The sequence below is a fragment of the Gallus gallus genome, chromosome 2, assembly GCF_016699485.2.
Source record: "Gallus gallus isolate bGalGal1 chromosome 2, bGalGal1.mat.broiler.GRCg7b, whole genome shotgun sequence".
Classification (NCBI taxonomy): Eukaryota; Metazoa; Chordata; class Aves; order Galliformes; family Phasianidae; genus Gallus; species Gallus gallus.
Genome location: NC_052533.1, coordinates 17,021,899 through 17,048,049, shown reverse-complemented (window position 1 = coordinate 17,048,049; position 26,151 = coordinate 17,021,899). Strand labels below are relative to the sequence as shown.

General features: G+C 41.9%; 1 protein-coding gene across 14 annotated transcripts in view; it reads left to right on the top strand.

Annotated features, from left to right (window-relative positions):
- The window catches only part of KIAA1217 (sickle tail protein homolog), a 277,578-nt gene that overhangs the window by 73,100 nt on the left and 178,327 nt on the right, over positions 1-26,151 (top strand). The window contains exon 1 of one of the 14 annotated variants that reach the window (XM_040695769.2): positions 4,415-4,472. The exons of the other annotated variants lie outside the window; for them this stretch is intronic. The gene's annotated coding sequence lies outside the window, so the exon portion shown is untranslated. Of the gene's footprint in view, positions 1-4,414; positions 4,473-26,151 lie in introns of those variants that run through there. 14 annotated transcript variants of the gene reach the window in all.

The following is a 26,151-nucleotide window of genomic DNA, read 5'->3' as shown; positions in this document are numbered from 1 at the left end:
GAAGACCTGAGTTGCTTTCTCTGAGATCTGTTTCCATACTCTGGTAATATATTCCAGCTGAGAACAATCTTTTCCTGTTAGTTTTGTCATAACAGGCAAAAGAAGACAGCATAAATGAAGCCATGCATTTTGCAGTAGTATTTTAGTGCGCACATGAGGTAAAATAATGACTGTGAGCACCAGATATTTGCAACACATAAGCGTTCAGCAGCACTGCAGACTACCAGGTAGTAATAATAATAAATCAATGCAGATTTGCTTTTGCAGCTGGCTAGATTGGGATAGTTGGGTGTCCTTTACATTCTGCCTGTCCATCATGTTTGAAACTTCGCAGTTGCTGTGAGTGCCTCATAAAAGGCATGCATACAATCCGTAAGTCAGATGCATCTGGCTGTATTTGCTCTCTGACAAACACTGACTGGCTCCAGAATAGTTCTATATTTTAGAAAATTCATCCTTTTACTGTACCATGCTCTATGCTCTCTTTCTAGAGATAATGGTTGAATTCATACTGGGACTTCTAGTCCTCCCTCCTCAGGATGCAGCTCTGTGCATTAGTACTCCCCGCCCCCCCCAATTTCTACTATGACCTCAGGGTTACATCTCTTACAATTTGATATCTTTCAGAGGTCCATTTTTGTGTCCATTCTGCCTTTCTATTCTGATTCAGGTGATGAGTTCAGGTGATGAGGCTTCCAGAACCATTTATCTGTAATTTGTGTTCTTGGATCATATATTTACTCCTGACCTCTAGCTTTGTGTCAGACATTCCTTATTTTTAATAAGGTGCATTCACATGATAAAATAATTGTAATATTACAGAAATGTCTTCCCAATAGTCACGTAGCTTCATTAGGATGCTCTTCGTTGTCACTGTAATGAATTTTAATTTTGCCTTTTTTAATGGATCAGCTTTCTAATTCCTTGACTCTCCAGTGTTTTGTCTTTAGCTGTCATCACCCTAAAGCAGCATTTAGGTTTTGCTTCCTCTTGAACCCACTAGTGGATTCTCTTTATTCTGTTCTAGTGGGCTTCTTTAAGTTATAAGTTTTTCTCTCCTTAGTTAGTCCTTGAAGTACTGGGCAACTGTGAGAGCAAGAACGTAGTGGGTGGCAACCCTCCTGATAGCAGGGGCTTGGAACTAGATGATCTTTAACCTAAGCTCATTATATTCTATGATTCAAGTGAAATTACTCTAAATAACTCGTGATCTTAGAAAATTCCTTTTAAGGACCTTGGAGTAAATGTTTCTGACATTCAGCAGTCACTGTTATGCCAAGTCTCCAGCTCAAGGTAATTCCCGTATCTTCAGGGTCGAATTTACTACTGGTCTCTCCATGATGCCCAACAGTTAAGTGCAGGCAGTGAGAGCAGAGATAGTGATAACACCCATGGTGCATTTTAAATCCCTTAAACACAAGAGAATGACATGAACACCTGCTTCTTGCCCTGTGGTCTTAATGTGCCCTTGTGATGGAGATCTGGGTCCAGAAGAAGCACATGCATCTCTGTCACTGGACTCTCTTTTGGTTGAGATTTTTGTCTCCAGCTTCCCCTTGTCAGGGAGATGCCCTGGGTTGCAGGTTAATGAAGAAGGGTTAACTCCTGCAGTCCCTGCTGAAGTTGGGCCATAAGCGTAGGTGGCAGAGGTCCAAATGGCAAGGAAGTATGAAGAAGAGGAACAAGACAACTGAGAGTTAGGGATGGGAAAGCCTCTGCCCTCCTCCACCTTTTAGTCACATCTTGGATCTGGTTCAGCTCATCTAGAAGATGAAATTAAATCTGTATAAATATTTTGATCTCAGTGTCATAAGGATTGTCAAAGCTTATTTCTGCTTTGGCATTAGCTTTAAGAATGGTGTAACCAAGGTAAAAGGACTAGCTGAATCACTGAAACAAGTCTTCCCAGTGATACTTGCATGTTACTTCTACAGAGGACACAGATGCCATCTGCTCCCTTTCCCACCTGGCCCTGGACAGGGCTTTTTCCCTTCACCAGAAATCTCTGCCTGGTTTAGAGGTGAGCTGAGGATGAAGGACACCAGGACAGGGTACCTGATGCCACCCTCCTTTCCCCATTCCTCCAAGCAGGAGAAATGTCCATGGGCGTAGTAGTGATATAACATTCTTGATCCTCCCAAGGATGCTCTCTGGACACATAAAATGAGATTTCAGTTTTGAAGTGCCATGAGTAATTTGCAATCTGTGGACTTTGGGACTTTGTTTTGGGAACTGCTGTCTTGGATTTTAACTAGGAAATCAAGATAGCATCTGTTAGCATTTAGTCTGGTTTTCAGATGAACCTGGATTTTGGTATGGAAATCTAATTAGTCTGAGTCGGCACTCCTTTTTCTTGTATGAAATAAGAATCATCAACTAAATGGATCTGTAACCACTTCTATTGACATTTTGGAAGATACGGGCACTGCCAGAGTTAATCAAAGTGTAGCCATGCGCTTTCCCAGGACAAGACTTCAGTATATTGGTGTATTTTCATACCTTCTGCCTATATGGTAGGAACACTTCCTGCTAATCAGATGGCACGTAGCCATGTGCAGTGAAGCCTTTTCTGCTCTCTTTGTGTTTCTCCCAGAAGCATATTCAGCTTTATTTCCCTTCTTCTTAATGGAAGACTTATTTGCCAGAAAACTTGTGGAAATATTTTCCCTGTATTTCTCCATATTTTTCCCAGTAGAGAGTACCTTCAATTTCAGCTCTTGCCTTTGACATACTGATTCCAACACTGTTCTTTCTGGATTTCCTGCATGCTTTGTTTTTCCAAGTTTCTGTTTTCAGTTTGTGATTGTTCTTTTTGCACTGATGGAGCATCTGCCCATAATCTTCATTTCTTTAAAGTAAAAAGCCATTCTGTTACATTGAGGCTTTGAGTCGGGGATGAATTCCAGTTCAGTCTGCTGTTCTCATGGATGACTTCTGGTTGTCTAAATTCAGTGACTGAAAGAGGAGCCTGGGCTGCTGATACAGTGAGTGTAGTCTCCATAGAGAGGTCAGGAGTGCTTCAGTCTTCTCAGTCATGGCTCAGAGTATCCTAAACTGATAGCGATGGAAGAAAATACATTCTCAGGAAGGGCTTTCTTTTTCTCTTGCTTTTTATGTACAGTAATGATTCTGTGGTGCTCTTACAATACTTCTGCCTCATATAAAAGTACATTAAAGACTAGATTGTTGTTTCTCTGATTCTCAAGTCTATTGCATGATGGGAAAAAGATGAGAGTAAGGGACTGGTAAATCTGGGACTGGCATGATATAGTGAAGAAATCATGGAGATATCATGTCATGGAGATTTCTTTTTCAATGCAGTCTTCACAGAAGAGTCCTGGTAAGAGTTTGTCAAGGCTTAAGTGCTGACAGCACAGCAGAGCTTTCAAATATCATTATTAGACCCCAGGGCGAAGGCATGGGCTATACAGGGACAATTCTGGCCCTTCAGCTTTCATAAGATTATAAGTGATGCTGAGGTTGCCTCAGCTGAGGCTGCAGGAGCAGCCAGTCTTTACCAAATCCTTTGACAGTACAAAGGGAGCTCTACAAGAGCCTTGTGATCTACTGAGCAAAGCTCCCTTCCTTTAAATTAGAAAGTGAACTGGTCCAGGCTGAAGAAACGAAGAGGAAGGGACAGATAACATTGTGTCTTAAAAACAAACAAACACCTCCCTGTTTTCTCACTTACTGAGGACAGCATCTGACACGTGGGCTAATGCCCACACTTCTTCACTGCTGTAGACAGTGCTGATTGCAGAGTCTAGCATATGGCTTCACTATTGATTTGACTTCCATTTAATTGAGTTCTTAGAAACAAGGTTGTTCCATGCTGTGCACATTTATACAGACACTCGGTAAATATTTTGCCTTTTCCTTGCCTACTGGTGGTAGCTGCTTGGAGTGAAGTCAGGATGCTGGTACCAGCTTGTTTTTGTTGTCTGACTGCTTGCCAGTGTATATGTGGCGTTCCTACAGATGTTCATTTAACATAGCAAAGGCACTCTGTCCACTACTGCTCTCCACAAAGTACTGTAGGTTTATTTACAGGATTAGCTTATAAAAATACACATACAAAGTGAGTGAAAACTCACTTCCTTACTATAAGTGATCTTAACAAAGACCCTTCCGGACTTGAAAGGAAAGGCAAATAAGCATTATGCTATGATTTAGGTTTCTGCAGTAGGAAGTCTTTTAAAACAGCTCATAGAGATCTTCTTCCTTAAACATTAGTGTTGGCCTTTAGTAAGGTGGTGGCCAAAATTTAGAGAGGGCGTTAATTTGTTTGTCACAAGTTGGTGAGGCTGTCCGTGCTTGGAGATTGAGAGTGGCTTCCTCTTGCTATTGAAGGCTAAGGCTGGGAAGGAAGACTTGCTGCAATCTATTTCAAGAATAGTTGGAGGAGGAGGAAATTCCCTTCTTGTTGCTAATAGCTGATGCAGACCGTTTTGCTGGAGGAGGAGGATAGTTCAGTAAGTTTAAAAAAAAAATTTATACTATTTTTTTTTATTTCATCTTGTTATTATCTGGGAAATTCATTGTTTTGTGAATGTAGTACATTTAACCTTCTTTGTTAAGGGGGGAGGGAGAGCTGCACAGATTGGCAACTCAGTATATTTTGAACTCAGTATATACAAATTTGGTGATACAGGAAGGGTGGAATGTTCAGTTAGAAAAGAAAACAACAGCAGATGAGCTGCCGCTTGTGTTGCAAAGCATCTGCCTGAGCCGCTGCTGCGCCTCTGTGAGACAATCGCAGCACATTTCATTATCCAGGAACTTGGATTAAGAGAGACAGGTAATTTTACCCATCCATTCATCTGAAATATTCATATCTTTTCAGATGTTTTAGGATGCTTTAGGGTACTTTCCTCAATAATTCAGAAACAAGGACCATGTTTAAGTATCAGTAGCCTCGCACTCTACACCTCTCTCAGGGCAGAGCTAGATCTATCCATAGGTGCGCGTATTAAAATTGAAGTGTTTCTCAAGATGCGTTGCTTTTTCACTTAAATCAAAAGCAGAGATGTTGAAGGAATATCTCATTTTCTGCTTAATCCTGAAGCACAAGGATGCTGGAAGCAGATGGCACAGCAGGCTGTGGCAGCAGACCTGTGCGCGGAGGGAAGATAGATACCCATGTATGTTTATGGGCCCCTGTGGGGACAGACGCTAAAGAGACTCAGCACTCCTAAAGCTTTAAATGGTGGAAAATTCACGTTTGTTCTAGTTTGTTGTCCCTCAGAACATAGGTTTGGTAAGCAGATGGGGGACTTTCTTAAACTTTTGTGCAGCAGAATTCAAATGAAAATAATTTAAGAAAATGAAAGAAGAAGAAACTGGAGATCCTCCACCAGTTAATTTTTCAAGGGTTTGTCTGCAAGCCCTTTCAAGCCGAAAATGTTGCTGCAGGTGTGAACTTAGTTTGCTTTTAAAGCTGCTTGTATACCCAGGTGTACCATCCTCACACACTATCCCTGTCACATACGTGCTAGCATTCAAGAAGAGGCACATTCCTCTGCTTAATGTCTCATCCCATCCCATGTTCTTCAAGACTTGGCCAGGCAGGACTTGTTTTCACCTTCATCTCCCAGAGACATTATCACCTTCCTTGGATTTCTTACAGGTTTCTGTCAGAAGTGCATGCCAAAAGGAGAAACTATTAATGTTAATTTCATTTGTGCATCCTTTCAAAAAAGATGATGACTACTTTTTAATGAAAGACAAATATTGACCTGAGAGAGGATTTCTGCAATCTACATGGCAATGTTGTTTCTTATAGTACATTATTAACAATACCCCAAAACCCACTGCAGAATTCAGCAGACAATTATACCACACACTGTACAGGAATTTACTGTGCCTCTTAGAGTTTATAATTCAATTGATAATCAGCAGTATAAAGAAGGAGGGACACACTATCAAAAATAAAAGCAGAGCTTTATGTGTTTGCGCCTATAGGTGTATACGCGGGATATTTTGAAGTTTAATCAGTAATGAATTGAGAATGATAAGTTGCCTTCCAGTCTATCTACAAGAATTTTATATTTGTTTTGAAGTGTCAGATAAACCAAAGATCTGCAGCTTTTAGTTTTTTCACTTTCTTTACATCATTTTATATATATCACTTTACTTTGCTGTAATTTGGGTCTCTGCATTTCTTGCAAGTGAAAGCTCAGATTTCAACTTTGAAACTACATCTTAAACAAGTTATGAGAATTCACATTCTCTACTTCCATTCTTATCCTGCCTTTGGAAAACCTGTAGGAAAATTGGGAATTTGCCTATAAAACATGTTGGGTGCTTTTAGAGTATTTCAAGTACTCAGCAATGTTCCCATTATCTCTTCTTTTAACTTTCAACTTCTTTTAACTTAGAACTGCAACAGTTATGGTTCTGAAAGCTGAGAAGTGAAATTGTAAGGCAATCTTAATATGCTCACCAACACACTTCCATCTGACCGTGCTTTAAAAGTCTACATCTGTGTCTGATGTTAAAAATATTAAAAAACAAAAGCCCTCCTCTCAACCTCAAAATGCAGAAGACATATATGCTATATATATTCAAAAGTGCCTATTTCTAATTTAAATGGCAAACATAAAACATAAACACCACCCTAAGCTTTCTCCACAAGCGCTGCTGCTTTATAGACTTTCTCTGTCAAACTTCTTTGTTCTTGCTTACACTTTCCATATCCTGGAAGTGACCTGCTCTCCCCATGCTCTGCCTGGAGCATTTTAGCTGTGCCGTATCTGCAGTGTGTGATGGCAGAGCGCTTGTGCTGCATGCTGCAGAGTCCTGTGCACCCACACCCCATGCCTTTGCACCCTCTGCCCCAGCCCTGCAGAGCTGCAGTGCCCTTGCAGAGCTCAGACATACTGGGAAAAGAACTGCTGCAAGCAGAGGCCATCTATCTACGGTTCAGAAACACTGGATTAATTTACTAGTCTGCTGCAGAGGCAGGAAAAATAAGTGCATATGATTCATAAAAAAAAAAAAGAAAGAAAGATTTATCTATAGAATCATAGAATCATTAAGGTTAGAAAAGACCTCTAAGATCATCTAGTCCAACCGTTCACCTGCCACCAGTACTGCCCACTCACCACATCCCTCAGTGCCACATCTACATGTTTCTTGAACGCCCCCAGGAACGGTGACTGCCACCTCCCTGGGCAGCCTGTGCCAGTGCCATTTTACCTAGTATGTGTTTAGAAGCATTCTATTGTATGCTGTGTCTTCTAAGGAAACAGTAAGGCCTAATACGTGTATCAAATAGAAGTTAGAAAAAAGTCACACTAGTAATGTTGTGTATTCTTATCTGGGAACCACCTGGTGCAGATGTTACCAAGTTTTCAGTTTTTGCCTCTACAGTTTAGCATTGCCTTAAAACTCAAAGCCCCTCAAGGGCTTGAAGTCAAAGTGAACACATTTTTTAGGTAGTAATTTTGCAGCAAATTCTAATTTTTTATAGAATCCGGTGAGTTTCAGCATGGTAAGAGGAAATCCATCCATCATTGGGCACTCTGTGGAAATAAGTGCTTACTTATTGTTTGGATTGAAGCCTTTTCTCTTTTTATTTCTGCACTTACTGATTAATTTAAAATGTAGGAATAAAATTAGTAAGTTACATAATACTGACTAAATCTTGACAATAGTTTTGTAGGAAACAGACCGTGTAAATGCAAAATCAGAATGGTGTGTTTTGCTAAAGTGGTACCATATGTTAGTTGATTAACAAGTTGTATGGATGTTAGAAGATCTTGGCTGCTTGTAAGAAGGAGCATCTGTTTTCTAAGTCTTTTATCTAATATGTACGTAGACTTTGCCAAGTAGAAGCTTTTTTTTTCCTGCCTTTTTTTGGTTGTTGTTGTTGTTTGTTTTTCGTATCAGCTATGAATTCTGTTGATATTTTTCTTTCCATAGACAACATTAATACATTTTTAATATTTATATCTAATCCCATCTCTGTAGCAAAAATGTAGTAATATATAGAAATAATGCAGAATGTCCCACACGTGCAGGTGTTTTATATGAATGATCCAATTTTTTTCCAGCTTGTGGTTGGTATCAGACTTCATGTTTTGTTTTGTTTCTGTCTTTAACCAGAAAACCCAGCAACTAAAGAGCAGAATATTCGAACTTTCCTTTAGAAGCTGAATGTTCACATTGACAGAAGTACAGTGAGTGTGAAAACTGACAAGTGTGCATAAATGTACACTTTTACAGCAAAAACAAGCGTTGTGTTTTTACACAGTAAAATGTACCATCTTCCACTTAAAATCTATTTTGAGACCTTACAGAGAATGCAAGTGATTTATCAGTCTTATTATACTGGCTTGCAGCAGATTCTCTTCTAGCCTAGCCAGTGTTGGGGCTGTGGTGCGAGTCAATTGTCAGAGGCTTAGCTCTGAGTAGAAATGAAATGTTAGAGAAAGGCCAGAGAATTTGTAGCCTTTTCATGCCTACTGCATAGATAACTTTTGCTTCTCAGCGTTGAAGAGGAACACATTTTGAGGTTTCCCAAACAAAGCATCTGAGAAAAACTCAACCTTTCTCAGTGTGATTTGGTGGATTTTTTTGAACTTTTCACTCAGATGAGGATCGTGGCTCAGCAAAGTGCTTTGATGGGATGTGATGCTTGGGTCTGTGCAGAGTGCTTCTCTCAGGGCCGCCTCTTGGGGAGAAGGCCACAGCAGGAGCTGAGTGGCTCGAGGGGGTTCTGTACAGCAGTAAGGACAGACCAGATGCATTTAATCTGTGTGATTGGTTAGGTTCCATGGGCACAGGAGCTGAGGTCAGATGAGGCTTCACAAGCCTCAGATTTATATCATCGAGAGACGTTTCTCTTGGTCTGTGGAAACCTGAGCGTGATGACCCTTCAGAGCAGGTGCAAGTACTTCAAAGAAATCATTTCTCTCAACATGTTTTCAGTGGGAGACTCAGGATTATGGAGGACAGTTTTGTTTGGATCCAGATGCAGACTGTGGCTGGCAACGTTGCTGCTTTGTTTGTCTGTCTGTTTTTAATTTGATTACGCATCCTCTGCTGTGGGAGAGCTGTGTTACACACACAGTGTGAGGGACCTCTCCAGGAACAGCCTGTCCATATTCAGCGCCTCTCTGTCTCTGTATCCTTTGGCACCATTGCTTCAGCTCTACGGCCTACAGCCCAGCCCGGGCTCTGCCTTCAGGCAGCACCCCAAGGCCCAGCCGGGCGCGACCCCTCCGGGCGCGGTGTCGCCGGCAGAGGGCAGCGGCGTACCGCTCCCGCCGCCCCCCGCGGCCGGGCTGCAAGGCCGGGCAAGGCCGGGCCCAGCCGTGCGGAGCTTCCGGGCGCACTCCTCCGGCACTGCCTTTCTGACACCGAGGGTGAGGGAAAGGCAGTTAAACATTAGCTTAAAAAAAACAAAAAACAAACAAACAAACAAAAAAAAAAAAAACCCAAAAAACCAAAAAACCCAGCAGACCTCTTTTGCATGTTGTTAATATCTCCATTGGCAAAGTCTGATTCCTCTGGTTCGTCTGATTTCCCCTTACTTTCATTAGAAGGCAGTAATTTGAAGCTGCAGGGGAAGTTTTGAAAGACGGTGGGCGGAGATGAAGCTCTTCTCTCAGGGCTTTGGGACTTTCCATGGTAGGAAGCTGTTTGTTTAGTTCTGCCAAAATTGCATGTATTTCGTTGGCAGGACAGTGAGCGTAGCCATGTGTTGACCACAAAGCAACAAGTTAGGACAAGTCCTGACACAAAGGAGCAGGGCGAGCGCTGGTTTCCCACTCCTTCTATTGGGCTGTGTGCTTTACGGATAGCAGCTTCAATGCCTGCAAGAGCTGGGTGCTCGCTTTTCCTGCAGGTAGCCAAGCAAACAACGGTGAGCCGTTATATGCCCTTGGAACTGTTGCACACCTCAGCCCAGCTGACTGCCTCTCACCGGTCCAAGCACCCAGCTTATGAAGTCACAACCTTTTAACTATTCCTTCATCTCTGCAAAGTGCCATAGCTTCTTGTCATTTGTTTTCCCAGGAGAGCTGTAATGGGCAATATGAGGTATTTTGTCAGCAGAATATGTTGATGGTGATGACTGAAGCGATACGCGATGAAGCAGCTAAGCAGGCAGTCAAAGCGTGGTTGTGTGTTTGTGTGAGAGGGAGAAGTGTTACCTGCTCCATTGGCGCCATATGTTGCACAGAACTGACATCCCCGCGTTGCTCAGCGGAGCCCAGTATGGATACTGCGATGTGTCTACATGGATTGGGGTCAAAGTGTAGAAGGAAGTGCTGTTTGCAACTCTTTTTGGCACAGCCACAGTAACCGCTTATGAAGTGTTAAGGAGCAGGCTTGATGCTTTGCCTTGCAAAGCCTGGCCAGGAGTCATGCAACAGCTCCATCTGGTCTGGGATTGCAAGCAGAAGCGTAGCGTAGGGAAAAGACAGACCATCCTCAGGCTTGTAAAGCTGCATTTTACAATGGTGAGTCTCCTTAGAATATGGTCTGGGTCGGATTGTTTTGTTTTGAGAGAGAAGTATTTAAGAAACTGATTGTCTCGTCTGCTGGCAGCAGAACAATAATAAAATGTGATGGGCAAAAATAGAAATAGGAAAGTTTTTGAATAGAGAATCAAGAATATGAGCCTAAAAATTAGGATCAGCTCGTGAGGAAAGCAGTCTACATGGGAATCACCCACTGTCTAGAATATTGTGGGAAGTTACTAAGAGTATTAGAAGATAATTCCAACTTCAGACAGTGCACAGTTTTTCCAAATAAAAGCTGTGTATTATTTTATTCTTAGAACTACTTAAGGAATTGTGATATCATCTAAAGAGCCACGTGTGTAGATTTTCCCAGGAGATTCCTACAACTTGCAGTGGAGAGCTGACCACTGAACTATCAGTGCTCTTCTCAGTGCCTTTAGGCTTATGTGTATGCTGCTTTGTCATGGAGGGACATCTCTGGAAACAAGTTCACCCCATCCCAAAATACACGTCTAGCATGAGTGGGATGAGTAATGTGCAGCAGGTGCCTGTTTTGCTCCAGTAGTGTACTAGGTGAATGGCTTACAATGGTCACTTGTCTTTTTGATGGGTGAGGGGAGACAGGCTGCCTTCCCTTAAGAAGGAAGCTCTGGGATTCTTAGGTGGTATCAATGGAGAAGTCCCATCAGCTGGGAAATCGCACTCTAATTTTCTCCTATCTTCAGTGTCAGTATTGCAGATGGGGGTAAAGCAGCTCTAGAACAACCAGTGCTTCTGCTAGCCTGCAGTCACATTTGCAGGTCTCTATTCAGGGTCACTGGTTTGCAGTGGAGAACAAATTTGTCTGCTTTGACCAAACAGCAAATGCAGAGGTTGCTTATGCAAGGTGTTTTGACTTGTATGTGCTCCACACCCATGAAGCTTTCACGGTTTGTGTACCAATTTTCTGGGTCAAGACTTATTGAGAGAAATCATTGTATAGCCTGTCATATTTTGGAAAACAGTATTTAATTATACAAATTAGATGCTTATGAGAGTCTTCTCCAACATACCCCAGCAGTTTCCTGTTACTGCGGTAGCTCCAGGCACACGACAGTCCTTAGGCTCTGATATGCTTCTGCAGTTAACACAGAAGTACATAGTCATGGGTATGAAACTGCTATTGCTTTCCTGCAAGTTTGATAATTCAGTAAGAATTGCTTTCTAAAGTACTTGAAAATCTAATGAGATTCTGGATAGGCCACTTTCAAGTCAGCCAGTCATAACATTCCTTGAGAAATTGCTAGTAAAAAGTTTCTTACTGTGCATAGCTGCTTAATAAAAGGTGTATTATTCTTTGCCCTTGAAAAATCCCCTGACTAAAAAAAAAAAAAAAAAGCTAAAAAGTGCTTCTGTTTTCTGGGGAAGGGAGTGCAGGGAGGTGGTTAGACATCCAGATAACCTCAGGAAACAGTAAAAGCAAATTTCCAAAGGACTATAGGGGCAAAACAGCTGGTGCCTTCATTGTGTCTCACAGCTCAGCAAGAAACAAAAGACCAATTTAAGTAGCTTTGAAAAAGGAGCATAAATACTAATCAACAGATGAGTAAATTTTCCTGCCCCTGCCCTCCCTTTTGTGTGGGTGTGGACTCATGCACCAATTAAAATACTGTCGGCCTTTGGGGAAGTTGGAGCACAAAGGCACCATGGCACAGTTACTGCCACTGACCCCCTGCATTGTGGTGAGGGGCTTAAAATGCTCAGGGGGCCTCACTCCTCTCCACCTGTCTTCCTGGAGAGAGGTCATGTGTGTTAACAGGGACAGATAGTAACATTTCATTCTTTTAAATGAGTGGATTACCAACAACCCTGCTGCTGTTAGGACCCAGTACTGAGCACTGATCTTTAAGTAAGCCTTGCCCACCCTTTCACTGGGTCCCATGTCCTAAAAGATGAAGGAGAGTAAGGGACGCTTGGTGCCACCCTGTGCTTCAGCCCCAGTCATGGCACCTAAAGTCCTCCAGAGTAGCCTCTTAGTAATTGGGAGTTAATGAGGGAGAAAAGATGATCTCAGCCCCCCAAAGCTGTACTGATCCCTTGTTCAAAAGGTTTAATAACCTTTGGACACTTGATGGTATCCAGAGCTACGGATGCTGATGCCATGGAAGATTTGTACTGTATTGTCCACTGTCTCGATGGAATAGCTGAAGCACTGCAAATTCATTCTCTAGTTTGCACTACACTAACTTTCCTGTGTAGGCAAATATTTAGGATCTTTTTTTTTTTTAACAACAGATGAAATGATATGACTTAACTTACTGCACACTATTCATTCTCTCCCATATCCTCTCTCTAGGAGGAGATTTCTATACAATTCTTGCTACACAGCAGAGTGTTTTGATTAGATCTGGGGTTGTTATTTTTCTGTTGTAATGCAAGTGCTTCTATTTGTCTATGGTTAGTAAGTATGAGAAAGTGTAACTGTCAGCAGTAGTGCTTCTTGTACCTCACTGAATCTAAGAGCAGCTGTGGCAGGTCAGAGGAGCCCAGCCTTCAAATTTGTCTTAAATGGTGATGGTTACCGAAGGAAGAATATTGGACCAAGGAGAGTACGTGGTACTCCAGCTCACAGCAATAGATGGATAAGAGATTACTTGAAGGAAATGAAGGATGATGCCCTTTTTGTTTTTAATAGTGCTCAATTGATTTTTTTCCCATCACTTTGTTGATTAAAAAAAAAAAAAAAAAAAAACTCTTGAAAACTCAGCAACTGAAATGTCCCACAAGAGGTTTCCCAGCTTACTGGTACTTCACAGAAGCGTGGAATCATTTCGATCAGAAAGGACCTTTGAGTTCATCAACCTGACATACTGAGTCCCATCACTAAAGCATGTTCTTTAGTGCCATCAGAGTACTCCGTGGAATTAATATTCACATCCATGTTTTTGAATCATTAGCCTACTTGTCTCATTTGATGCCTTGAATCTGTATGGAGAGAGACAATGAACAGTCTTCCCCTATTAAGTTTTCCTTCGTTACTCATGTTTATGGACCTCGACCATATGTTTGATTCATCTGCTCCCAGAACAGAGAGTCCTACATAATTGAGTTGTTCCTTGTACAGAAACTTTTCCATAACTTTGATCGTGCAGCTCACCATTTTTTCTTAGCATTTCTGTACCTGCTATATCTTTTTTGACCTGGAGTGAATTAAAACTTCACACTATATTCAAAAAGTGGGTAGACTGTGGATTTGTACAGTAATATAATTGTATTATCCATCTTATTTGCTGTTCTTTTCCTAACATTTTCCAGTATTTATTTGAATTTTTAATCACTAGTGAGCACTGAGCTGAAATTTTCACTAAGAGTTTGAGGTTATAGTCTGGTCACAGCCAGTGTGTACCACTTTGCTACACAGGATTCCTTCTGTCATTTTACTGCCTATTCAGTGAATCCTGTGTGGTTTCTTCTTCATAATCAGCCCATGTCTTCACTTTGCTAAGTAATGTAACATTCTCAGCAAGCTGTGTCACCTCGGTTCATACCCCCTTACCCTTTTCCAGCTCACTGATGTTGGGAGCTGCCCAGACCAGTGCAGATTCCTCTGTGATGCCACTGGTAATCTCCCTCCGTCCCTTGGGAAAGCTGCCTTTTATTCCTGCTTGCTCTTTCCTATTTTTACTTAATTCTTTATTAAACCCATGGGAGGATCTCCTCTTTACTACATGCCCCCTAGAAATCCGAGCAAACTGTATCTGCTGAGTATCACGTCTCTCACTAGCTTGAGAAATGGAAATACAGTTCTGCTTCTGCTTTCATTGACCCATATGATCTTGGGTTTCAGATTCTCTCTGCAACATTAAATCACTAATTTCTCAGAACCCTGTTTGTCTTTTGCCACTTGCTTAACATGTTGTCCACATGCAACATGTTGAGAGTCCTGCTGGGGAGTGACTTATGCTGCCTTTTCGAGGCAGGGAGAAGTGTTTATGGTTCTTATTTTAGCTCCATCAGCGAAAGAAAATAATGAGCAATAGTGCCTCGGTGGGTGAATTTGTGGTTTATTGAAAGCTGTGGCAGAGCCCACAAGATGAGGAGAGAAAATAATGGCTGATTTTAAATTTCAGCTGTTGGCTGCAGCTGCAGTTTTCAGAAAGCTTTTCAGCCTGGTGCCTGTCCCACTTTTCTTCCTTTTACTGGAAAAGGAAGCTGAATTGCAACACTGAACACTCCATGACTTAGACTTTTAGTACACAAACTTCAAGTGGCAGGGCTTTGAGCAGAGGTACCATCAGATGTAATGGACCTGGGGGTGTTGATTGACGCTATACTGAACATGAGCCAGCAGTGTGCCCAGGTGGCCAAGAAGGCCAATGGCATCCTGGCTTGTATCAGAAACAGTGTGATCAGCAGGAACAGGGAAGTAATTGTCCCCCTCAGCACTGGTGAGGCCACACCTCGAGTACTGTGTCCAGTTTTGGACCCCTCACTGTAAGAAAGACATCGAGGCCCTGGAGCGTGTCCAGAGAGGGCAACAAAGCTGGTGAGGGGTCTGGAACACAGGCCTTACAAGGAGAGGCTGAAGGAGCTGGGATCGTTCAGTCTGGAGAAGAGGAGGCTCAGGGGAGACCTTACTGCTCTCTATAACTACCTGAAGGGAGATTGTAGTGAGCTGGGGGTCAGCCTCTTCTCTCATGTGACTAGTGATAGGACTAGAGGAAATGGCTTCAAGCTGCACCAGGAAAGGTTCAGGCTGGACATTAGGAAATACTACTTCTGTGAAAGGGTGGTCAGGCACTGGAATGGGCTGCCCAGAGAGGTGGTGGAGTCACCGAGCCTGGTGGTTTTCAAAGAGTGTTTGGATGTTGTGTTGAGGGACATGGTTTAGCGGGAACCATTGGTGATGGGTGAATGGTTGGACTGGATGATCCTGTGGGTCCTTTCCAACCTTAGCGATTCTGTGATTCTATGATTCTATTTAAGAAGGGGCTCAAGACACAAAGATGTTGAATTCATTTTTAACTCTGAATGTGCAACAATGTGTTAAATGTTTTGTTGTTTTTTTTTTAATAGATAGTGAATGACTCTTAATCTGTCTGTAGGAGACTGAGTTTGTATGTTTTATTGAGATGTCACTCCCTAAATGAACTAATAGCCTCCAAATTCACATCTACTTATCATGTGTCAAATAAAGCTGCTGTGTTCTTAAAACTGGTGGCAACTTTTGCAGGATGAAGGAGAATTTGTCTTTAGCCAAATAAAGCAACCCTGCAGCATGGCAGTCCCATGCTGATAGAACTGACAACATGCTACCTTTCAGCAGCTGAGGCTTTCTTCATGTCCTGAAGACACTCATGAGAATTGAGTGGAGCTATGAAGAAAAGGTATTTAGTGATGATTTGCAAAGCGCCACCACAGTCTTAAAGCCTGTGATTAAAATTGAGTATAGTTTAAGGCAGTGTTAAAAAGGGCCCTCATACTGGCTGTTTGGCCTGCTGTGGGGTTGTTCTTCCGTGGGATGTTTCTCAGACTCCTAAAGTCAGAAGACTACCCAGACTTTTTCATGTAGAGTGGGGCAAACAAATTACCTTGTTGGATGGTTGGGAAAAGAAAGTGATTGGTAGTTATTACCTGTAGTGTTTTACCCTCTAATTCTGGTAGCCAAACTGCAAATTCTAGTTGCGTTTAGGCTCTGCTTTAGAAAAGTAGTCAGATTTGATTTAGATGTTTCAAGAAATGTCAGACTTGTAACCCCATCTGGCCCAGTTTCCATTCTGCAGACCATCTTCCGCACTTACATTTACATCCTCCATTCTCAATCTAAGGCTTGTGCGATGCCACTATAGAGGCCCACAACCTCAGAGGTGTGAGAAAAACACTTGCTGTTCCGGACAACCATTCAGTTCTTATTTTTCCCTCTCGGATATATACATAGCTTCTTTGCTGGAATCCAGCTATCCTTGGATTGAGCACCAAGACTGCTCGCAGAAGAAAAATAATAATGGGTTAAAAGCATCAAATTAACACTACCCATGGGTTGTAAACTCATCCTTTTCTTACCTAATGCCCTCCTCCAAGGGCATTCTTGCGCTAGTCTCTGCTGCGAGAGAGGATTTATAGGAGCTTATAAAACCGAAACTGGGGCATATAAGTAATATTGTCATCTTGTGTCAAAGAGATTTTGATACTTGTTTCCTTCCAACACTTTGCCCAGAATTTTCTCCAGCCAGTACAAGGATTTAGATGTCATTCCAGCTGCAGTCTTGAAGCGTTATGGCAATAGGAGAGCGGAACAGCAAAAGAGGCTAAAAAAAGGTGTGAATTTATCACTTGACCTTTTTACATTAATTATGAAAGATTAAGGCAATAATATGAGAATCATAAATAAAATGAAGTAATTCACAAACCTATACTTTTGTAAGTAAGATGGGTATTGCAAATACAAAGTATTGGAGCATATGCATATGCAGTAAAACCTGCCTGTTACCAATTAATGTTTAATAACCATTTCCTTCAGAGTGAAGAAAACCTGTCACTACATACTGCCTGTTCCCTGTCTTCAGCTATGCTGCATGTAAAGGCGTGTGCTATATTATGAGAGAGATATTTATGTATATCTCCGTGCAGGCTTGCACATTTGTAAAGGCAGATAACTAATACAGTGTCATTTTATGTTGTCAGTAGAGAGCTCACCTGTGAGTCATTACATTGTTTGAAAAGTTTTCACAAGAAGTGCTACAAAACAGTTGGTATTAAATTGTCTTGGGTTATGTATTTATTCATGAGAGAGAGGAAGGCTCTGCTTCTGAATAAGCTTAAACCTTGTATGACACCTTTCTGTGCTGACGTTGCTTATTCTTGCCTTCACCCCAGGCAATTCTGTGCGCTTCTTGCAGCCTGATGAGATGGATCATTGTTACTTCTTCTCTCGTTTTATCTTCTGCAAAAGTGCTGTACAGAAAGTGCAGAATTCCCCTTGTAGGAGGAATAGGATATGACACACGAGTTGTGTCACTGCAGCTCACTCTGTGCTCGGACACTCTGCCCTTGCCAGCCTTGCAGCTCGCCCTCCCTGTTTGGAAGGAGGTAGTTGTGACCGTGCACTCCCTGCCCTGGGGCACCCTGCACTGCCTCCTAGCTATGCTACTGTTTCTGGGGGTAAATTTAGGCTATGTACTCATTTATTACTGCCAGTATATTAAATTCAGTATCTAAAGTATCTACTTAGTACCTAAATTCAGTATCTGACAGTGTCTAAAGAGGGGCTGTGAGAAAGAAGGGGACAGACTTCAGGAGGGTCTATTGCGATAAGACAAAGGGAAATGGTTTCAAACAATAAGAGAGAAGATTTAGTTTGGGTATAAGGAAGAAGTTTTTTACACTAAGGGTTGTGAGGCACTGAAGCAGGCTGTCCAAAGAGATGGATGTTGTTTTGGATGTTTTGGATGTTGTGTTAAGGGACATGGTTTAGCGAGAACCATTGATGAAGGGCGGATGGTTGGACTGGATGATCCTGTGGGTCTTTTCCAACCTTAGTGATTCTGTGATTCTATGATTCTATATTCTATGGTGGATGCCCTGTCCCTGAAGACATTCAAAGTCAGGCTGGATGGGGCCCCAAGCACCTGATTTAGTGTAGGTGTCCCTGTTCATTGCAGGGGAGTTGGACTAAATGGTCTTTAAGGGTCCCTTTCCACGCCAACCATTCTATGATTCTATGATCCTGTCGGCTGTACTTCAATGAGGGAATGGGAATGCTAGAAAGAAAGTGAAGAGAGGACAAGATTGTCTTCCAGTATTAAAACTTAGACTAATGCAAGTCTTCAGGAGTCCAGCTAATGCAGTTGATGGAGAGGAGGTTTTGTCACAAAGCATCAACCCTACAGAACTGGTTGGTCTGGCTGACAATGGGAGAAGAGTAAGTCCCAGCACTGGAAACTGCTGTTGAGTCAAATACGCCCTGAAGAAAAAGGAAGCAATTCCTTAGTAGTGAGGGTAATTAAACTATAATGTAGTGTGTTAAATAGGAGTGGGTATGTTACAAAGCCACATTAGTCCCAGTGCTGCGAGATTTGCATTTACTGCAGCAGCTGTTTGCAGGGTGGAAGGAGAACTCTTGGATGTGGTGTCTGAGCCACCAGTTCCATCAGCTGACTTCACGGACCAAGCACTGAAATGCCCCCAAATAACACAGTTGTAACACTTGCAGCCCTGTATTACAGGCAGTCATTACAATCACCTGTTGGAGTTCAGCCTTTCTGCTGGTGATGTGAGGTGTGGAGGATTTCCATCCCCTCCAAGTACAATTGGCAAGGTGTGTGGTATTTTTTCAGGTTCATTCCTTTTCCCCTGCATTTTTTTTCTTCATAAAGGACTGGCTATGCTGGAGACAGTGGCTGGATGTGTGTGCCAGAGCTTTGAGAGTGGGATCATTTGGTTTTGTTTTACAGGGGACACCTGATTTGGGGAATTTAAGTCAGAAGAAAGAATTTTTTTAGGTTTAAGTCATTGGGAGCTTACACTGTCATACTGACTTACACAGATCATCTGGGTAGATCTCATCATGTGGGTTATGGGAGTTTACTTCAAAAGCACATTCCTGTTGGAAGCAAACACTAATGCACCTGCAGCTTCTGAGATCAGCAATGTTATGTTCATCTTCTGTCTTTTTCATCTCAAGCCGCATGTATGGCCTTTGTGTGAGGATCTCAGACCAAATGTAATATCTTGTAATAGATAGGAAGTCAGACAAGATAGTCAAATGGTCCCTGTTGCCTGAGAGCTGTGAAATCCTAAATACCAAAGAGTTTTTATACACCTGAATTAGTAAGTGTTCAACCCAGCAGAAGAGACTGGGCAGGAGTACCACTGCTGTCAGCTGTTCTTGCCTTATTACTGATCAGCTGTTTTCATGGTAACATCAGCATGGGCTGGGAAGGCCAGAGGGGCAGTTTTCAGGGAAGAGGATGTACACAGTATCAAGAGGTCATTAAATTACTTACAAGTAGGAGGAAGTTCTCATTCTGCTCTCAGGAGTGGTGATTTCCAAGGAATCAAAACGAGAGCACTGTAAACAGCAGCCAGTGGAGCTCAGTGTGTTAAGCCAGAATCCACAGCCTGTAACTATCTCCACTCACTGGAAATCAGATGTGCATGGAAACCAAGCTAGAACAAGATATTCTGCTTGTCTTTATCTGTTTTCAGATATTTTTTGTTGTTGTTTGCTGTGTAGTACTGCATTTTTGCAGAATTCAGGGTGAAACTATAGTAAGAACAATAAAAAATGCCCAACTTGCTAATCATAATGGCTTGTACCTCTCCTCTGACTTTAGTCTGAGTTTCAAATTCAAAACATGTCTTTCTTGCCAGTGGCTCTGTGGGGGAAAAAATGAGTGCATGACTGGTTACAGCCCACGAACTGTGGGCTGTAGTGTAATTTTCTAAGAAAATACCATCATTTTTCAAGAAAGACCACCATCATGAATGGTGTGAGTGCTGTAGGTTGACAATACCGTGACCACTGTGTTAATTTCTAATCATTATTTACTAATTATTTTACTTAAACCATTCTTTTTGGTACAAAGTTTATCAGAATTGCCTCCTAATATGCAAGTTGGTATGGTAATCAGAACATAATTTAAACTTTACATTAATTTTAGACCCAGACTCCATCAAAGTAAACTTTGTATTTCTTATTAATTCAAGCAGTCTCCTGACAGTCTTTTAAACTCCACATGCATTTGGTGAGATCTGAATCTCTGCTGATTCTTTTTAAGTATAATTGTACTTTACAGCGAGCAACTCTCAATCCCTTTGATCACTAAAGCATGCTGCCTCGTACATTCACAAGCAGATCCAACAGACACCCGTGAAACCAGCAACGTTCGGTGTTTCAGATGTTAAGTTTGTTGCTCTGGCACTGCTAGAAAGTTGGACCCATTTGAATCCAAACTCTCACCAGAGCTGTTTGAGTGAATTCATCCAAAAGGGAACTTATCAAAACCAAAGTGTTTTACACTGGGGGAAAATAGAATTTGAATATAGAGCAGATGGACTTGAAAGTGACCTTCTCCCCTTCTTTCTTCCACCTCCCTCAGAAACAATTCCCTACACTATTTCTTCCCACCCACACACTGCTTTTTATTTGATTAAAATTTCCAAGATGTAAGGCACATTTTCCTTTCACAGAGTTATTTGTTTGGTACCTTACAAAAACAGATGTTCGTACTCTCTAGTTCTGTCTTTGCAGGCTGATCTTATTCCTTCCCATAAGTGATGTTGTATGGAAATTGTGATGTGTAAAGAGCTGGCCAGGCTGGTAGGTGTGAGGCTGTAGCTTGCCAGGGTCTTCAGTTCAAAGTTCTGCAGCAGTGCACTAATATCCATGTTAGCTCAGTAGGATAGGATGGCAATAACAGCAGGTAAAAAGTCTGAGATAAGGTGTTGCATTACATGAGTCAGAAACATGTGCAGTGTAGTGATGTCCATTTAGCTCTGTCCTAACCTACATTGTCTGGTGGGAAGAGAAAGTCACGTTACAGCATAGAGTTAGCTTGTTCTTGTCCCAAACTGCAGAGATAAAAAGCTGTGGGTGAAGGAGAATAATCTTTTTTTTTTCCTCAGTTCAATGTCAGTGCTTCTTCGTGATGGCCACAGTCCTTTTCCTCATTCATTTAGGGCATTCACAAGTATTTACTGCTTTGAAACCTTTACATTTATTTAACAAAAAATGGGGGAGGATAAAGAAAATAAGAATAAAACTTGGAAAACAGAAAACCTAACCTGTTTCACACGGTGTAGCTGTTCAGGTGTAGGAATTGTTAGCTTGATCAGAATATCTTCCCAAGTGAAAGGAGGATGTTCTGGTACTTGGAGAAGCATAAGGCACTTAACAGCACAGTCGTTTTTGGCTAGAGGTAGGCTAGGACACTGCATCCTTCATAATTGCAAGCTCATCACTGTCAAGTGGCAGGTGATTATCACTGCTCCCAGGAGCCCAATTCAAAATGGAATTGGAAAAGTGAATATATATCTTCCTATTGAATAGCAAATGTTCAACCTCTTAGTGACTCTTTTCAATAGTTGTTTTAGTGATTAGGGCTGGTGGTGACATCTGTGATTTTCAGGAGTGATGGTATAATTTGGCACTGCTGTCAGCCTCTGAACTTATCAGGAGCTGAAACCTGTAGGTCAGGCAAGACATGGTGAAAGGCTGCTGTGGAGATGTGCAGAGAAACTCATGCTCATTTTTTATTATACTTCAGATGGAATGGAATTTAACTCTTTCAGCCAATTTTTTTCCTCATTTGTATGAGAAATCATAACTGAACTGGAATGTATGGAGTGTACATACTGAAAGTCTCCACAGATGTTTTGAACAGCAAAGTTAATTTCATGACATGCAACCCCAGAGGTTGTATTACATTGTTTGTCACTGTAAATTTTCAAATCAAGTTCAGATGTTTACCTTTAATTTAACTACTTGATAGGTCAACCACTGTCCTTGGAATTGAAATAGGAACCAACTGACTGAAAGCCCTTGCTAAGCAGATGAGACCAAATGATCGCAAAACTTCTCCTACCTCTCAGCTCAAAAATCTAATTTCCCTGATAAAGAATGCCAAATTACTGCACAATTACTCTTAAAGTAGTATAAACCTCTTTACTTCTATATTTACTTGAATGGATTCGTATGGATAGTCCTGTGGCTATTTTCATTTTGCTTGTATGAGATAGTGGTTGCCATTGTATCATCTTTAATAATCCGCATATCTGAGGGGAGTGAGTCTATTTTAGTTATTAAGGATTGGAAGGCCACACCAAAGACTGTGATGAACTCTCTGAGGACAAAAGAGCGGAGATGCACTCAGTTTTTCACAGCCTATCCACTGCAGATCTAATATTTATTTTGTTCCTGGTCTAGAATAGGGTAGACAGTGCCAGGCTGCTTCACACTGAGAGCATTTATAATATATTTCTCTGTGGCTATGTGATTTGTGATTTTTCATGGACACTGAGATGCATCTTTAATTACGGGATGCTTCTTCTGATTTAACTATTAATAATTAACTTCCCAGTTTTTTAGCTGTGAATAAATACTAGAGCCACAAAAGCACTGTTGTATATTATGAGCTTTACTAATTGAGCAAAACAGTATTTGTTAATTGCTCCTTTTATGCACATCCTAAAACCAGAAGTGTTTAAGTCGCTCTGGGACATTAATTTTAAACACAATTAAAACAGCATATCCTGTTAACAGTTGTTCCCCATGCATTGTTTTGATATTGATGGGCCTAGATCTGAACACGGTAATTAAAAGGAACTACTGTCGTTATTGATCCCACAGATAAACAAATCCCAGTTGCATGCTGTGAACTGGTTAATCAAGTTTATTTAACGTGTTGCTGGTGATTCATCCCAACGATTGTGCTGCATAGCTCTTTACGTGGGCCTAGCAGTATAACAATTCTGGCTGTCTCCAGTTTCTCAGTTGCAAAAGGGAGTTTCATTAATTCTTCTAAATAAACACGGGTAGCACCTTAAGGCATGGCATTGTTACATACACTAATTAAATCCAGTTTGGAACCAAGAGCTTCTCACTCCAAGTGAGAACATATTTTGAGATTGTGCAATCCTGACTGCTGTTTTCATGAAATGGTGTGGTCCCAAAAAGCAGCAGAGACAACTGTGTTTTGTGTGAAGCTGGGTGGGTTCCTTTGTTTGGCTCTGATGATACTGAAGTGTGCCACATTTTGTCTCACTTTTTGCCAGTGCTCTTTAATCTTGTTTGAGAGACTACTTATGCAGTGACAAGTTTTCTCCTGAGGTAGCACCCACTTTCCAAGTCACACATCCGCGACCAGATAAGCAATTTCTCCTAGATCACCTTTGCTCAGGTCCCTTAACAGCATCAGCAGTACCATCTACCATCACTCCCAGCAGTGGTAGCATCTTGCGTCTCCCATGGAAGCAACAGCTTCAGACCACAGGGTTTGCACCAGCTGTGCCCCTTATTCTGTCCCAAGGGGCACCTGGCTGCTCAGAAGGATACGTCAGTGGGTGCACTACTATGAGTCATGAGACTCCCTTTCTGTCTATCTTGTGCTCTTGACTGTGGAAATTTAATAGTGCTGACTGAAAGCGGATACTTCAGTGTTGGTAATACATAAAAAAAACCTGTTGATAGCCTTACTTTCTAGGCCATTTTTCCCTCACCTTAGATGAAGGCAAAGTCTCCTTAAAGTCCTACGGTACATAGCTTTTTTGGTGTTATATGGCTCTTGGTAGAAGCCATACTGATCTCCAGAACTAACCCTGTTCTTGTACAGCATTGCAGACATGCCTTGCTTGTAGGCATTTGGAGCCAAGCATGTTTTGTGCTTGCCACTGCATTATGTCAGGATTAGGTCTTTACTTAAAGACCTTTGGCTACCTCAGTGTCAGTTTCTGAGCCCTGTCTATAGGTGATGTCTTGATACAGCTTTCACATTGCAACTGCGCTGGTTCTCTTTTCCCACCAGGGATTTCTGAGTTATTTTTTAGTTCACAGAGTCAGTGGTCAATGATCCCTCAGTGCCTGATATTCCTGTATGAGCCCTCATCTCCTTCCAGCTGGCTAAGCGTAAGTCATAATGCTTGTCCAGACTCTGGAAAACCTTGGTGTTAAAGGCACATTCCTCAGTATCACAAAAGGCAACATCAGATAAGTGGGCTGGCTGGCGAGCACTTCTTGCCCTAAAATAGTCCCCCGTCAAAATCAGCAGAGATTAACCGAAGGCCAGTAAAAACAATATCTAAATGCAATGTGCATCACACTGTTTTCTTAATATTGTGGAGCAACTTAAGGAGTATTCTGTTGGGAACACTGTACTGCAGACCTTAAATAGCAATGCTAATGTTTAGATTGTATTTTCATCATTTCTGTGCTTTCCGTGCCAGATTTCTGGGACCTTTGCCAGGTTCCTAGACAATACAGAATTAATTGTTAAGAAGCAAAATAAATATTTGTTAAGTGGTAGAGAATATGCATGTCTGATCTAATGAACAATAGTTCTGTGCATTTATTAATTGCTAATAGTAATTCACGTGAATTATTTTTTCTGTCTGGAAGGGGGAGGACTAAAGCATATGAAGAGAGTGAATTTCCTTCAGCTTCTGTGTCGAATTTATATGTGTGTGTGTGTACACAATATTTCTGCATTTAATAATCCAAGTAGACAGGGTGACATTTCTGCCAGATAGAGAAGTAGGAAACGTAAGAGAATTTTCCTTGCCTGCCTGGACCGTGTGGTTGAGAGATCATTTCAAGCAATTTTGCTGATGCTGTACTGAAAGTGAGTGTTGAAGAAAGCTTGGAAGTCCACATCATGCAAGGTCTGTTTAAAAAGACATCTGAGATAGTAACTGTTATCTGGTGTTGCAGTGTGAGGTTGATCTGAATGAGAAATTGCTTATTCTTATTATTACTTCAGTAATGCTTTGCTCTTAACCTAACTCAGAAGGATAACAAGAAAGGTTTTTTTTTTTAAAGTATGTCAGCAGTAAAAGAAAAACTAGGGAAAATGCTGGTCTGCTACTAAATTATGTGGGTGCCCTGGTAACATGATTCTGAAAAGGTGGAGATACTGAATGCCTTCTTTGCTTCTCTCTTTACTGTCTTTGTTTCTGTCTTTTCTGGAGGTGAGAGAAAGAGTCTGGGGAAAAGAAGACTTCCCTTTGGTCAAGCGAGATATGGCCAGAGATCATCCAGCTGAAATCAATAAGTACAAATCCATGGGCCCCAATGGGATGCACCCACATGTGCTGAGGGAGCAGGCAGAGGTGACTGCTGAACCTCTCTCTATCATCTTTGAAAGGTCTTGGAGAACAGGGGAGTTGTCTGAGGATTGGAGGATAGCCCATGTCACTCCAGTCTTCAAGAAGGGCAAGAAGGACAATCTGACCTGACCTTTGTCCCTGGAAAGGTGATGGAACAACTTGTTCTGGATGCCATTTCCAAGTCATTGGAAGAGAAGATTATCAGGAGTAGTCAACATAGATTCACCAAAGAGAAATAATGCTTGACCAAGCTGGTAGCCTTCTGCGATGTCATCACTGGCTGGGTAGATGGAAGGAGAGCAGTGGATGTTGTGTACCTTGACTTTCAGCAAGATGTTTAACACTGGCTCCCACAGTGTGTTTGTAATGAAGCTTAGAGAGTGTGGAATTGATGTGTGAACAGTGAGGTGGGTAAAGAAGGGGCTGACTGGCAGGGCTCAGAGGGTTCTGATCAGTGGCACAGTCTCTAGTTGGAGGTCTGTAACTAGTGGTGTTCACCAGGGGTTAGTGCTGGCTCCAGTCTTCTTCAACATCTTCATCTGTGACCTGGATGATGGGATAGAGTCCACCCTCAGCAAGTTTCCTGATGATATGAAGCTGGGAGGAGTGGCTGACAATGCCAGAACACTGTGCTGCCATTCAGTGAGACCTGAACAGATTGGAGAGTTAGGTGAAGTTTCATCAAGGGCAAGTGTAGAGTCCGACACCTGGGGAGGAATAACCACATGCATCAGTACAGGTTAGAGGCTGACCTGCTGGAAAGGAACTTTGCAGAGAAGGACCTGGGGGTCCTGGTGGATAACAGGTTGGTCATGAGCAGCAGTGTGCCCTTGTGGCTGAGAAGGCCAATGATAACCCCAGGGCGCATAAAAAGAGCGTGGCC